The sequence below is a fragment of the Silene latifolia genome, chromosome 7, assembly GCF_048544455.1.
Source record: "Silene latifolia isolate original U9 population chromosome 7, ASM4854445v1, whole genome shotgun sequence".
In the NCBI taxonomy this organism is placed as follows: Eukaryota; Viridiplantae; Streptophyta; class Magnoliopsida; order Caryophyllales; family Caryophyllaceae; genus Silene; species Silene latifolia.
The window spans coordinates 51,384,464-51,400,485 of record NC_133532.1 but is presented as its reverse complement, the minus strand read 5'-3'; the positions used below and the strand labels follow the sequence as shown (position 1 = coordinate 51,400,485).

The 16,022-nt window shown below is 34.0% G+C and overlaps 1 long non-coding RNA gene across 4 annotated transcripts; it reads left to right on the top strand.

Moving 5' to 3' along the window:
• The first annotated feature begins 12,278 nt into the window (after positions 1–12,278).
• On the top strand, positions 12,279–15,624 carry LOC141592152 (uncharacterized). Of its 4 annotated transcripts, XR_012521072.1 has the most exons (5): positions 12,280–12,746; positions 14,042–14,238; positions 14,914–15,030; positions 15,270–15,426; positions 15,515–15,624. It is a non-coding gene; the product is annotated as an uncharacterized LOC141592152 (long non-coding RNA). The 4 variants fall into 4 exon arrangements; XR_012521069.1 differs by lacking the exon at positions 15,515–15,624 and having other exon boundaries at positions 12,279–12,746; positions 15,270–15,384; XR_012521070.1 differs by lacking the exon at positions 15,515–15,624 and having other exon boundaries at positions 14,042–14,192; positions 14,921–15,030; positions 15,270–15,384.
• The last annotated feature ends 398 nt before the right edge of the window (positions 15,625–16,022 follow it).

Here is a 16,022-nt window from a genome sequence, read left to right as displayed (position 1 = left end):
TTTTTGTTGGATATAGGCCCAGTTCTCAACTTGAAAGGAAACTGAGTTTTAAGTCGGTTAGGTTTTTGTTGGATATAGGCCCAGTTCTCAACTTGTCACGATTCATTTTCATTCAAGCCCAAAGAGGTGTCCGAAAGCATATACGCAATATGACCTTCATACAAAACTAAAGCTTCCAAATCTGAACCGATCCGAGTAACTCGTCCCAAACCCGAATAAACCTTGTCCGATAGAATGCGAGATTTCTGTAACCCGGAACCCGACTCGATAACGACAAATAAATGAAAAAAAACATCTCGAAGTAAGGCCCTGTTCTTTCTGACTTTTTAGAGCTGAACTAAGGCTCTGTTCTTTTGTACTGAAATTGTCTGAACCGAACTGAACAGAAATAATAAAAAAATTATAATAATAATAATAATAAAAGTAATAATATATAATAATTAAAATAATAGTAATAATAAATATTATAATAATATTATTCACTAATAATATATAATAATTCGTTACACCAAAAAAATATAAGCGATATTCAACATGATACACTCATGTTTTATTTGGTTTTCTAAGGGGTACCACTCTTTTGCACTAAAAACTTTGACAGCCCATAATTCGTGGTCATGAGTTCGAAATGCGACGATTTTTTTTATCCAAATTGATCACCTTTTCGAGATATTCGATTCGGAAAAAAAATGTTGTTGCTTTCGAAACTTGTTGCAAGAATTACGGTCGTCAAACGTTTTTAACCAAATAAATTTTGACTGGCTATATTTAATGGCTACGAGTTCATAAAATAACGATATTTTTTACATTGATCGTCTTTATGAAATCTTTATTTTGAAAAATTGAAAAAAAAAATTAGTTTTAGTTTTCGAGTTCGTGGCCAAGAATTATAGGTAGTCGAAACTTTTTAGCTCAAATGAAGCGGTGCCCTATACATAGTATACAATATGAAAAAACATAGGGTATCATGTAATATCCCAAAATATAATTATAAATTAATAAATTTATATACTAAATATATATATAATAATATAAATATAATAAATAATAATAATGTTGAACATCATTAATCTGAACTGAACTGATCTGAACTGAACTAAACTGAACTGAACTGAACTTAATAGAACTGAACTGAACTTAACTTAACTTATAAGAACTAAAATTAAGTCCAAAAGAACAGGTCTAAACTAAACTGAATGAAGCTGAGCTGAACTGAACTAAGCTGATTGGAGCTGAACTAAACTGAAATAATAATAATAATAATAATAATAATAATAATAATAATATTACTACTACTATTATTATTATTATTTTATTTTTTTGGTGTAATGTGAGCTTTTGATTAAAAATGATGAAATATAATACATTGTTCATATAATATCTTATACACTTAAGAAAAATACTACTTTTTTAACAATTATTCTATGCGAATATTCAAATTCAGTAGCCAGTTTCTGTCTTTACTTGGCATTACCGGATTAATCTTCTGTAGAATTCGAGCCTTCAACATTTTCTTCAATTCTTTTATATTTATACAAGGTGTTGTCAGTTGCATGTTTAGTTGCAATCATTCCTCTTATGCCAAATATAATACCAGCTAGCAATATGTGACATCCTACAGATCTGTTTCTGCAATTTAGTGCACCCAAGGTTAGAGCCACTCAATCTCATCTGTAACCATAGTTCAATCCCTGCAACTATCTGAGTACTATATGCACAATTTGCAAACAAATGATCAAGAGTATCCACAGCTTATTCACAAAACACGCAACTGTCCCTATCACATATTCTCAAATAAGACAGTTTCTCCCTAGTATTCAACCCTTTCTACATAATCAACCAACCATTAAGTGAATACATAGGAACATTCCACATATCCCGTACAAGTTTGTACCACTGAATAGGGGGTGTGGCCCCTTTAACCAGTGATAACCATAACTTGTAGAGTAGCCTTTAGCATCTTGCAGCCATAGACCACCCACAAAACCACCACTCATAGTATCCCTTACCTTACATATATTCCTAAGCCTATCAAACAAATTAACCGTACAACCAAACTATGTAGTAGGGAAGTAGGGTGTCGAATCCACAAGGATGGTGTGTTAGAAACGGTTTATAAGTCTCGGTCTTCGTTTTAGTCTAGTCGGTCAAGAAGATTGATGTTGGAAATATTCTAAAAGTAACTAAAACAATAAATGAATGACCAAATAACAAGTAAACAATGAAAGTAGATATAAAATGACTAATTAAGGGAGTTAGGGGGATTAAGGGGGTTCATGTATCTAATAGAGTTCTCAATAGGGTTTAAAGATTCATTAATTGACAAAGTGTAAGTGCTAAAATGAGGTCTTAATGCTCTCTCGAGTCACTAAGTACCCAACCACCCTATTACTCACTCTCGTGACAATAATAAGAAACGGTCTCATCCTAAATGCGCCTAATCAAGTCTCGGGTCTCCCACATCGACTCAATAACAAGGTCAAATTGAAAGAAAATGTAGATTCATGTACATATTAACATATTCATATATGTCATTAATTTGTCATAAAATTAAAACGGATTTTATGCATGCAAACAATAATATAAATAGAGGAGAAAACATGTCCTTACATTCAATATTTCGGCTATATTGGGCACAAGAGAGATCACCTTTCTCTCTTGTTCTTGAGCTATTCCAATGGATGAACAAGATCTAAGTATAAGATCTCTCCCCAAGCTTTATACCCAAGGCTTAACACTTAATCTAATTAATATTATAAATACTAGTATAATATTAATCTAGTAGAAAAATGACCCAAAATTATTATATACACTTAATAATTTCGGCTATGTTGGAGAGAAGAAGAAGAGAGAGTTTTTATCTCTCTAGAAATCTTATATTTTGATGAGTAAAAGAATGAATAATCATACACAACTTCTTAGTTAATATTAGGCAAAAATAAGAAAAATCTCAAGTATTTTTCTTCCCAAAAACCGGTGGGAGTGGAGGAGGGAAAGAGCCAATGCATGAAATTGTTGCTCTTAACAATGTTCATAGGCTTGCATGGCTAGACTACTTTTTTAATCATTATGTTTTCTTATTTAAAATATAAACACAATATTAAGTCCATTCCTCCTCTTATTTTCGGCACTTTACATAATATGGTGTCCATATTATTTTTGTCAATTGTCCATATGTTACATGTCACATGTCACATATATTTGTTATGTATTTTTAACATATTAAAAATCAACGTATTATCAAAAATACGTCACATACAAAAATCGACTTAGTAATTTCATAATTACTTGTGCCAAAATATTTTACCATTTATAAATTTCAACTGATTGAATTTATAATAATTCATTCATTTTAATTGTTACATTAAACAATTTATTTCATACGAGTAATGATACAATTCAATTACTCGGACCGTATCTCATTTAATCACATTTCAATTTGATACGTAAATTTTACTTCCAAAATCGTCCGTCAATTTTCAAGTAATTTAATTAACTCGTAACATTATACGATTAATTAAATAGTCAATTAAGAGTATCGCCCTATAGGTATGACCTAGGGGGTCAACTGATCACCACCGTCACACGACAGTAATGTCAAACTCTAGTCAGCCAATCATTACCGATATATGTTGACCAGTTTGAAGAACAATATTACTTCCCAATTGTATTCTTTAAAATGAGATTTAATAACGATATTTAAATCATGTGATCGCACTATTGTTGAGGACACATTTCCCAACAATCTCCCACTTGTCCTCGACAAGTGTGCGTCACCAATTCTCTTGTCCTATTACTATCTCCCACTCAATGCAAGGTGTCTTTCAGGTCGTACTTGCAAGTGATCATATCGAGAGTGGTTTCCTCGATCTGGAGAATAACTGATTGACCGGATTTATCCACTCTGGATACCTTCCGAGCGTGGCCACGCATTTCCAGTTCATTACTCCTCGAGTGGCCCTGAGATATTGTTATAACCCTGACTAGGGGTGGACAATTCCTATCGCACTCATTCCCTTCGACTAGCCACAGCCATCATAACCCAAAATATGCCCATTTGACCCCATTTACGAAGGTCGTAGTAACACAAATCAAAGTTAATCTGAAACTGTGCCATCTTAGGCGAATAGTCTTTAGTCAAAAGAATCGACTCATTTGAATACTATAGTAGCTCTCGCCACGACCAGGCTATATAAATTTGTCAGAACTCTATAAGCGGTCATTAGGCCCGACAAAATGTTCTTAACAGTCTGCCTATGTGATCGACTAGTCATCTCACATGACTCTATGGCACTTGAACTTGCCATCAATCGCCTCACACTCTAGTTACTTCGAGACGTCACCTCATACAAGTGACTATGGGCAAATACTATGTTAATCCGTGTTCACTTTAACGGGGTTCAATTGTCTCTACAACCCGTATGGATGTAACAAAGTATAAATTAAAGATAAAAGACAAATGTGATTATGAACATGAACAAAAACAACACTTTTATTTCATTTCAAAATCTAATAGAAATTTGGTACACGTTTAAGTCCCATGGACGTAACATGCCCATCATGCTTAGCCTGCGATAAAGGCTTGGTGAGCGGATCGGCTATGTTGTCATCCGTCCCAACCTTACAAATCGCAATTTCCTTTCTTTCAATGAAATCTCTTATTACATGATATTTTCTAAGTACATGTCTAGATCTATTACTAGACTTCGGCTCCTTAGCTTGGAAGATCGTCCCACTATTATCACAATAGAGAGTGATGGGATCATCGGCGGTAGGTACTACTTTTAGACCTTCCGTGAATTGCTTGATCCACATAGCTTCCTTGGCGACCCTCGATCTGCTATGTACTCACGACCTCCGTTGTTGAATCCGCTGATTCTGACTTCCTTGAAGCTTCTCCACTTACGGCACCACCATTGAGCATGAAAACAAAACCACTTGTGATTTCATGTCATCTCTATCTGTTTGAAAACTTGAGTCCGTGTATCCTATAACACGCAACTCAGTGTCTCCTCCAAACACAAGGATAGAGTCCTTAGTTCTTCTCAAGTACTTAAGGATGTTCTTGACAGCAATCCAGTGACTCTCACCTGGATTTCCTTGATATCTACTCGTCATGCTCAAGGCATACGAGACATCGAGACGTGTGCATATCATGGCATACATGATTGATCCAACAGCGGAAGCGTAAGGGATCAACTTCATGCGTTCAACATCATGGGGTTCGGAGGGACATTGAGTCCTGCTCAATATCGTTCCGGTTACCATAGGTACCAAACCCCTTTTGGATTTGTCCATGCTTTGAATCGTCAAGAATCTTATCAACATAAGACTCTTGACTTAGTGCCAATATCCTCTTGGGTCTATCTCTATAGATCCAGATACCTAATATGCGTTGTGCCTCTCCTAAATCCTTCATTTGGAAGTGGTTACCTAACCACTTCTTAACAGAAGACAACATTGGAATATCATTTCCAATGAGTAGTATGTCATCGACATACAAGATTAGGAACACAACATTGCTCCCACTGAATTTCATGTATAAACATGGTTCCTCAACATTTCGAGTGAACCCATTTTCTTTTATAACATGATTGAATCGATGATTCCAACTTCTAGATGCTTGCTTAAGACCATAAATGGATCTCTTAAGCTTGCACACTTTGTTAGGATTTTTAGAATCAACAAAACCTTCGGGTTGTATCATGTACACCTCCTCTTCTAAATGCCCATTTAGAAAAGCGGTTTTGACATCCATTTGCCAAATTTCATAATCATGAAATGCGGCGATCGCTAACAAAATCCGTATGGATCTTAGCATGGCTACGGGGGCGAAGGTCTCATCATAATGGAGACCTTGGACTTGGGTAAATCCTTTTGCCACTAGCCTAGCTTTGTAGACATCGTCATGTCCTTCTATGCCATTTTTTACCTTGAATATCCATTTGCATTGGAGGGGTCTTGCCCCTTTAGGCAAATCTACCAAGTCCCAAACTTGGTTTTCAAGCATAGAATCCATTTCGGACTTCATGGCTTCAAGCCATAAGGTGGAATTAGGACTAGAGATTGCGGCCTTGTAGGTGGCGGGCTCGTCACTTTCCATAAGCAACACATCGAGCGTTCCATCTTCTTCGATAAGTCCCACATATCGATCGGGATGGCGAATAACTCGGCCCGTCCTTCTTAGTGGAGGAGGTACAACCGCGCTAGATGACGAAGGAACATCTTCTTGCGTCTCTACCTCGGTTTGTGGCTCTTGAACTTCATCAAGTTCAAAATTTCTCCCACTCTGTCTTTTAGAAATAAATTGTCTTTCTAAGAAGACAGCCTCGCAAGACACAAACACTTTGTTATCTTGAGGTTTGTAGAAGTAATAACCTCGAGAGGTCAAAGGATAGCCTACAAAGATGCATTTTTCGGATCTTGGGGCAAGCTTATTGTCGGGTTTAGTCTTGACGTAAGCATCACATCCCCAAATCTTCATATAGGATATCTTTCGGATCTTACCCGTCCACATCTCACATGGAGTCTTTTCAGTGGACTTTGTGGGACTATTGTTCAAAGATCGAATTGCGGTTTGTATCGCAAATCCCCAAAACGAGTTCGGTAACTCGGTTTGACTCATCATGGATCGAACCATATCTAGTAGGGTTCGATTCCTCCTTTCGGCAACACCATTGAGTTGTGGTGTTCCAGGTGGAGTAAGTTGTGATTTAATACCACGACCTTTCAAGTGTGAATCAAATTCATGGCTAAGGTATTCTCCACCACGATCGGATCGTAGTGCCTTAATCCTTTTGTTCAATTGGTTCTCTACTTCGTTTTGAAACTCCTTGAATTTCTCAAACGCTTCACTCTTATGTTTCATCAAATAGATATACCCATATCTACTTAAATCATCGGTGAAGGTTATGAAGTAGTCATAATTACCACGAGCGGTGATAGTCATTGGTCCACATACATCGGTGTGTATGAGTCCCAATAGCTCACTAGCTCGTGTCCCTTTACCACTAAAAGGATTACGAGTCATTTTGCCAAGTAGGCAATATTCGCATGTACCATATGATTGATAATCAAATGGTGTAATCACATTAGTTGAAATTAATCTTTTGATGCGATTCTCGTTTATGTGACCTAATCGACAATGCCAAATGAATGCTTCATTTGGGTCACTTGTTTTGAGTTTCTTTGAATGTATGTTATAAATATCTCTTGTCGGATTTGAGGTCTCCAAAATGTAAATGACATTGATGGAAGTAGCTTGGCCAATAACCAAATCATTCCTAGAAATAGTACAACAATTGTTCTTAATGGCAAAACAAAAACCGTCCATGTCTAGCATGGCGATTGAAATAATGTTTTTAGAGAGTGTAGGTACATAAAAACAATTATGCAAATACAACTCAAATCCATTTGGCAAAGCTAAAACATAAGTTCCCTTGGATTCGGCCGCTACCCGAGCTCCATTTCCAAGGCGTAGATCCACATCTCCCTTGCTAAGCCTCTTCACATCTCTTAAACCCTGTAAATGATTACAAAGGTGAGAACCACAACCGGTATCTAGTACCCATGTCGTAGTGGAAGTATAATTTATATCAATAACATAAATTTCTTTAGGAATTGTACCTTTTGGAGTAATGAGTCCTTCCCTTATACTTCGCAAATACATAGGGCAATTCCTAAGCCAATGTCCCATGCCATAGCAATAATGGCACTCATCATTAACTTGCTTGAAGTTTTTGATTTTCTTTCCTTTCTTCTTGAACCTCTTGCCCTTTGTAGCAAGAACTTGATTGCTAGAGCTCCCACTAGCTTTGGCATCTTTATCTTCCAGAGACAAAGACCCTATAGCTTGCATGAGGTAGTCTTCCTGAGACGGACTCACACGAGGTCTAGTAGTAGTGGGTGGTTTAGAAGAGGTGATGAAATTAAGGTTTCCATCCGAACCTATCCCGAAATGAAGTTCTCTAGTTGTATCGAAATTATTGTTGGAGCATACGTCGTCAAGAACATGGTGATATGACTCAATAGCAATTGGTGCGGTAGCATTTGATGGATTCATTGTAATGCACTACAAATATGGAGGAAAGGAAGTATTAACATTTGTCTTTTTAAATCATACTTGCAAAATTAACAAGATATGAACATTTATATAGTGACCTCTACCCAACTATAATAAATGATTCCAAGACCCAAATTCATATTAACTTGGGCACGGTGTGGCCGATGAAACCCTTATCAATATAACTCGGTGGATTAACGCTTTAATCGATTCTACTTCTAGAACTCTTGGTCGATAATATTACATTAACATTTATCTATAGCCCAAAACACATTCAACAAGGGGACGGTGTGGCCGATGAAACCCTTATCGAAAAACTTTTGTTGAGTTCAATCCAAATTTCGAATAAATGTGTCCATGATCCAAACCCACATTAACTTGGGCACGGTGTGGCCGATGAAACCCTTATCAACATGAATTCGGTGGATAGACATTTATCACCCACTTCCCCTACGTAACAAGGTTTGTACCCCGGTGTGGCCGAGTGCACTCCCTCACGAAATAGGTTTTCATGGTTTCTACTCTTTGGTAAGGCTATGTCTCAATTAATTGTTTTAGCGAGAGGTCATGTCAATTTATTATCTATCACGTTTTAAGTGAACTAAAGCGGTGAACTACGATAATTCGAATTGACACGGTCGATAAACTCGATAAAATAACAATGCATGTTTAGTTATGGCGATTTAGCGATGCATGTGACATAAAATAAAATGCAAGCATAAAATAAATAAATCCTAGTATGGCCTTTCCTAAAATAGAAAAACTATTAATCTATTACATATTCGGAAACCAACTCCATTGGTCCCTTGAACTTCGGTTGTGGCACGCATCTCGATGTAACACCGTCTTTATGTATCGCCATTCTTGAAGAAATCCGTCCTTAGGAACTCCGGAATGAATAAAATTACATAATAAATTACATAATTTCCTATTATACATTTGTAACTAAAATAAAATAAATCTATTAAATTACAAAACGGTGATACGAGATGACAATAAAATTACAACCGAATCGATATTCCCATACATTTCGGGAAATACCAATTAAAATCTAAGGCCATACTAAGTAAAAATTACATAATTCAAAAATTACATAAATTAAAATTATGAAAATCATAAAGAAAATGCAGCATTATAATATGTATAAACATGCTCAATTTTTTATGCTAAATCGCCTTTTAAATAGCCAATATCGTATATTACTCGGTTTTTACGGATTTGCGTGATTTCAACATTTTATAATCACAATAATGCATAAACTCATATTTATGCATAAGTTAATTACCCTAAACTCTTAGGACTCAAAATATAGTCTCCACTAGTAATTTGACCATAATTAACTTTTATTTACAAAATTGTTCATAAAAGGACCAAAATTACAAAAATAAGCTATTAAACTTCAAATAAATCCAAAAATTTCAAATAAATTCAAAATTTGAAATTTAAATTCATGAACATTCTGGAAAAATTCCATGACACTCATAATGTTCAAAATCTTAGGTTAAAAATTTCGAAAATTTTCCGGAAAAACAATGTTGCGGTTTATCGATATTTAATAAAATAATCATAAAACATGAAAAAATTATTTTCATTAACTTTTCAATTTTAGATCTGAAAAATACAATAAAATGCAACATTAGACGTTTTTCCTAAGTCATAGATTATGTTTTATTAATTTTTCACTAATAATGTCACTATTTATGCTATTTTTCTTCAAAAATTCATAAATCATGCTAAAAGACTTCTTTATAGCCAATTATTTTACACACATCTTGTAAAATTGCATGTGACAACATATTAATTTTATATGACCAGATTCGAAATTTAACTCATATTAACCTATTTTTCTCTTAAATACGAATTTAATAATGAAAAATTCATTTTTCGAGCATAACAAGTCCAAAAATTATGAAAATTTACAGGTTATCACAAAATAATATATGTAACAACATATCCAAAAACCAAGTGAAAATTCGAAGTATAGCTATTTTTAGACCAAAAATGACATTTTTACTCATAAAATCACATTTAAATGCCATTATTGTAAATTATGAACAATAAAAATCCGAAAAATTAACCAAAATATCCTAAAACACTTTAGGACCAGAAATATTAACATGCATGTAATAATTTCGTGATATATCATAATAACACAAATTTTACAAGTTTTATTTTGTTATTCATATAACTCGGAAAAACTTTTAACCAATTTGCATGCAAACAACCGTGGCTCTTGATACCGATTGAAAGAAAATGTAGATTCATGTACATATTAACATATTCATATATGTCATTAATTTGTCATAAAATTAAAACGGATTTTATGCATGCAAACAATAATATAAATAGAGGAGAAAACATGTCCTTACATTCAATATTTCGGCTATATTGGGCACAAGAGAGATCACCTTTCTCTCTTGTTCTTGAGCTATTCCAATGGATGAACAAGATCTAAGTATAAGATCTCTCCCCAAGCTTTATACCCAAGGCTTAACACTTAATCTAATTAATATTATAAATACTAGTATAATATTAATCTAGTAGAAAAATGACCCAAAATTATTATATACACTTAATAATTTCGGCTATGTTGGAGAGAAGAAGAAGAGAGAGTTTTTATCTCTCTAGAAATCTTATATTTTGATGAGTAAAAGAATGAATAATCATACACAACTTCTTAGTTAATATTAGGCAAAAATAAGAAAAATCTCAAGTATTTTTCTTCCCAAAAAAAACGGTGGGAGTGGAGGAGGGAAAGAGCCAATGCATGAAATTGTTGCTCTTAACAATGTTCATAGGCTTGCATGGCTAGACTACTTTTTTAATCATTATGTTTTCTTATTTAAAATATAAACACAATATTAAGTCCATTCCTCCTCTTATTTTCGGCACTTTACATAATATGGTGTCCATATTATTTTTGTCAATTGTCCATATGTTACATGTCACATGTCACATATATTTGTTATGTATTTTTAACATATTAAAAATCAACGTATTATCAAAAATACGTCACATACAAAAATCGACTTAGTAATTTCATAATTACTTGTGCCAAAATATTTTACCATTTATAAATTTCAACTGATTGAATTTATAATAATTCATTCATTTTAATTGTTACATTAAACAATTTATTTCATACGAGTAATGATACAATTCAATTACTCGGACCGTATCTCATTTAATCACATTTCAATTTGATACGTAAATTTTACTTCCAAAATCGTCCGTCAATTTTCAAGTAATTTAATTAACTCGTAACATTATACGATTAATTAAATAGTCAATTAAGAGTATCGCCCTATAGGTATGACCTAGGGGGTCAACTGATCACCACCGTCACACGACAGTAATGTCAAACTCTAGTCAGCCAATCATTACCGATATATGTTGACCAGTTGACAGTAACAATATTACTTCCCAATTGTATTCTTTAAAATGAGATTTAATAACGATATTTAAATCATGTGATCGCACTATTGTTGAGGACACATTTCCCAACACAAATAACACTAATCGTCATTAGGGTTACACAACACATTAAAGTACCAATTAAGTGACAAATTAACACAAATTACTTAACGATTAACGATAATAATGACTGCCCATTAAATGAAATCCCAATTTAATACACTAATTCCTTCCCCCTAACAAATAATCTACCCTAACATAATTAAGGACACAATAATTAAGTTACCCACTAATAATAAATATGTAATAAACATAAATAAACTAATAAAGTAACAAACTTGGATTGAATTAACAAGTAAGACTAACATAAATAATGAAATGAAAATGATAAGAACAATAAAAAAGAGATGAGAAAAGTGTACCATATGAAAGGAGATTGCATAAATAGGATAGATCTATAACTTGAATACAAAAAGATTTAACCTTGAACCGAATTGATGAACTAAATTAATCATTATATATATAAAAGAATCTTGTAAAACCGCTGAGGTGGCACAATCTCCTTTGAGAATTAAGGTAATGCAACCCTCACATTCAACCTCACAAAATCAGTTTTGTTTGAGCCAATCACGATTTTGCAATATGGCCACATCAGCAAAAAAAAAAAAAAAAAAATCAAAGTCCAATTAAATCTGACCCTTTGTCATTCTCTATGCTACTTGAGAATGACAATGAACAATTAATTGGTAGGAAGCAGAGGGGTAAATTAGTCTATTGTCTAATCTTCCCTATACCCAAGTCACTGCATATTTACGAAGTAGTACAAGTTTCCAAAAGGAAGCGTGCTTAACAAAAAAATGTCTCTAAAACTTCTTCTACCCACCTCTCACCATTATTATCTCAGCAAATTAATTCCCTTCTCAAAACAAAATTTCAATTCACAGTAATCACTAATACTCTCCAACTTTCAGATCTCCAACAATCCACTTCTAGACACCGTCATACTCAGCCAACGGCTACTATTATGAGAAAGGTAGATCTGATGACGAACTCCAGTAAGGGAGAACTGTCAAATTCATCATACATTCAAAAAATCTCAAAATAATCTCAAATTATAAAGGAATCAACTGAAAAATTTGAGCAAGTATATGTTGAGGAGATAGAAATCCCAGTGAAAATGTAGAAACAACGATCGAAAACCATCAATGGAGGAACTTGGAGCTTGCTTTATCTATTAAATATTCAAAGCCAAGAAATCAAACCCCCAAAAGTTAGTATTTCACTGTTGATGATTTTTTTTAATTGAATTTATGAATTGGGTTGTTGTTTAATTACATCATTCATATTATATTGTTGGCATTATGAAATGAGTTTACTAGATATTATATCAATGTCACGTGAAATTTATAGCATTTGGATTGTTTCACTAACAAACATGATCATGGTTTTGGTCTATATGCATTATTATGTATAGGTGGCATAGGCATGTTTTTTATTAGTGATTGCAGTGCAATTACGGTGTTTACAGGAGATGATGACATTGCTCAAATCCATCTATTTTCCTTTTATTTTTTTGGGTAAATTGCAACTTTACAAAATTATATAAGGTGGCTAATTGAAGCAGTGAGGGTTGGAGGTAGTGATCCCCAACACACTTCTCGCAAAAAATTGCTGCTAATTAGATGGTTTTTTTATAGTGACATGGGAACCGCATCCGCTCAAAATCTAGATTGCTATAGGTAAGGCTTCTACCCGAGACCCTTGAGAATTTTAAGCAAGGTAGATGTTGAGCTTACTTAGTACTATTGTTTTAATTTTAGATATTTGCATCATTTTGGATATTACACACTTCAGATTTATATAATTATCATTGTGTTTGTCTTTGACCTAAGTTTTCGTTGTTGTAAATTAGGGAAGTTAAAGATTACTCTTACTAATGTAGAATATGGTGAGGTTGCTTGAGAGTTATTTGAATTGTTTGCTGATAAGGAGAACAATAAAGGTCATTTGCGCTATTTTTTTTTGGTGGGGGCTGTGGTTAAAATCTCAATGCTTTGTATGAGTGGAACTAATTAGAGTAAAACAAACGCTTTCACCTGCATAACATTATGCTTACTTCACTAAAAACAAGTTATTATGATGCATATTCCAAGTTGAAGACGATATTGGAAGGCCCTTATACTAAGTAGCATTTTTCATATGTTAGCGGATGATTCATGTTAGCCGACCTCAAATCATTTTGGGATTAAGGCTCTGTTGTTGTTGTTGTTGTTGTTGTTGTTGTTGTTGTTGTTGTTGTTGTTGTTGTTGTTGTTGTTGTTGTTGTTGTTGTTGTTGTTGTTGTTGTTGTTGTTGTTGTTGTTGTTGTAGCGGATTTGGATATTTACTAGCATTGCTTATTCACAAATGAGAAGACAGCTTTGTCGAGATTATTCATTTGTGAATTGGATTTTATCAAATTAAATACAAATCCTACATTATTTGCCTCCATGTTTAGGGCATAACTATATTGACAATGCAACTACCTGGTGGCTTGGCTTATTAACATTGAAACGTTAATGATAGGGGTTTTGAAGATGGCATAGCAGTTGGAGCAAATGAATGGGAGAAAAAAATGCTCGAGTGCAGAGTGAAAAAGGAAGTTGAAAAAAAGTTCATGGTTGGAGACGAGGGAGTGGAGATAAGAAGCAAGGTAAAGAATAAGTTGAAAGGAAAGGCAAGGAAGGCTGTTGACAAAAGATGATCACCTTATTTTGAGTTGTGTGCGTTGATTGATGAATTGAGCAATTATTATGCTTAAGAATAATGTTCAAAACTACATCTAAAATTTGAGCATGTATATTAGTTTGTGGCGTTGGCGCGTTGTCATGTGCTAAAAGATTCAGTTTCAATTTGGTTTTGGATCATGTGACACTTTATTACTGTCACACTTACTATACTAAGTAACATGAACCCATATTTCAACTCATCAAGTCACAATTCACTGTCTTTTTTAGTGATTTTCTGAGTCACATGCTCATACTTTTAAATTTGAAACAGATAAATTTGGGTTTTTTTGGTATTGCAATCAATGTCACGTGAAATTTATGAATAATTGAAGTGATTGTTTTTTTTTGGGTGAAAAGTAGGGGAAGAACATGGGAGTAAGTGGTTGTGTTGGTGTTTTGATAATTCGATTCTCGCCCAACTTAATTCATCTACTGATCTCAAAAGGGTACTTCTTTAATCATCTAAATTTTGTTTGATTAACACATATCACTTTTTCTCCCTTTTACGGCCAATCGGCCATATCTCAATCTATTTTTTAATGTAGAGTTTCAACTTATTCAGCATATTCTTAATTAGCATATTTTTTTTGGTGCATATCACTTATTCTGTGTTTTGATTTATTTTTTCACAAAGGTTTAACACATATCACTTATCTCGGATGTGGTCAGTGTGCAGAATGCAGTGCTCCTGAACCGGATTGGGCATCTCTAAATTCTGGCATTTTGATGTGAATTGAATGCTCTGGCGCCCATTTGAACCTTGGTTTACCTATTGCAAAGACAAAGGTACTTACAATGTATAGTTCAAGTCTAATGTATTGCTAGCACTATGTGAAATGGAGAGCTCATTGACTTTTGGTTAGACTTTCACTTCAAAACTCACGAGCCTTTATGATGCTGGATTTGTCTATGTATTCCTTTTAGAAAATCAATTTTCATGTGAGAAAAATCTTACCCATGTTGTAATTAGTTTTTATGTGATGGCACAAAAATTTCATATTTTCATGTTTACTTAACCTTTGTAGTGTTTGATGTCAATCCATGGAGGGACGCTTCAAAACCAGTGTATGTCCTCCTCAATAGGATAATCAACTACGCACTATTGGTCGTCAAGGATGTGAGGGAGGAAATACTTTCCTCTGCATTATCTCCTCAAAACAATAACCCTATAAACAACCTCCTGTAAATACTTTCCTCTGCATTATCGTCACCGAGGTGATAATCTTTACCTCTCTTTTCTTCGTTTCTGCTAAAGTAGTGTGGTTTTCAGACATCAGAATATGATGATGAAACGTTAACGAGGCCAATTTCTGAAGTTGAAAAGAGGACTCTTAAACCAGTTTCAGAGGAGAGTAAGGTATTTTCTTGCTCTTATTTTCTTTATTATTATTAATTGTAGGACCTTCGAACTGTGGCTAAATGAGATTTTTTTCTTAAATTTTTGGTAGTTATGTGGGAAGACGATAATGATACAGGTGGACCAATTTTAGAAACCGTTCGCACCGAAGTTAGACGGGCTATCTTTGACATGCATAAAGACTTGAAAGATGTAAGTATAGTTCCGATCTTTAAATTGAACTATTATATATCTCCAATTTCTCATATGAGAGGTTTCATGGTAAGATTGTCATGAGACTAAATCATATTACAAGGTAATTATTTGTTGGTGTGGATTTGAGATATTAGTTGAATTGGGTCTATTTCACATTATGTTATGGGTTAATGGGTATAGGGTTTTGAGATTTTAGTTGATTTGGGTTTATTTCACATTATCTTAG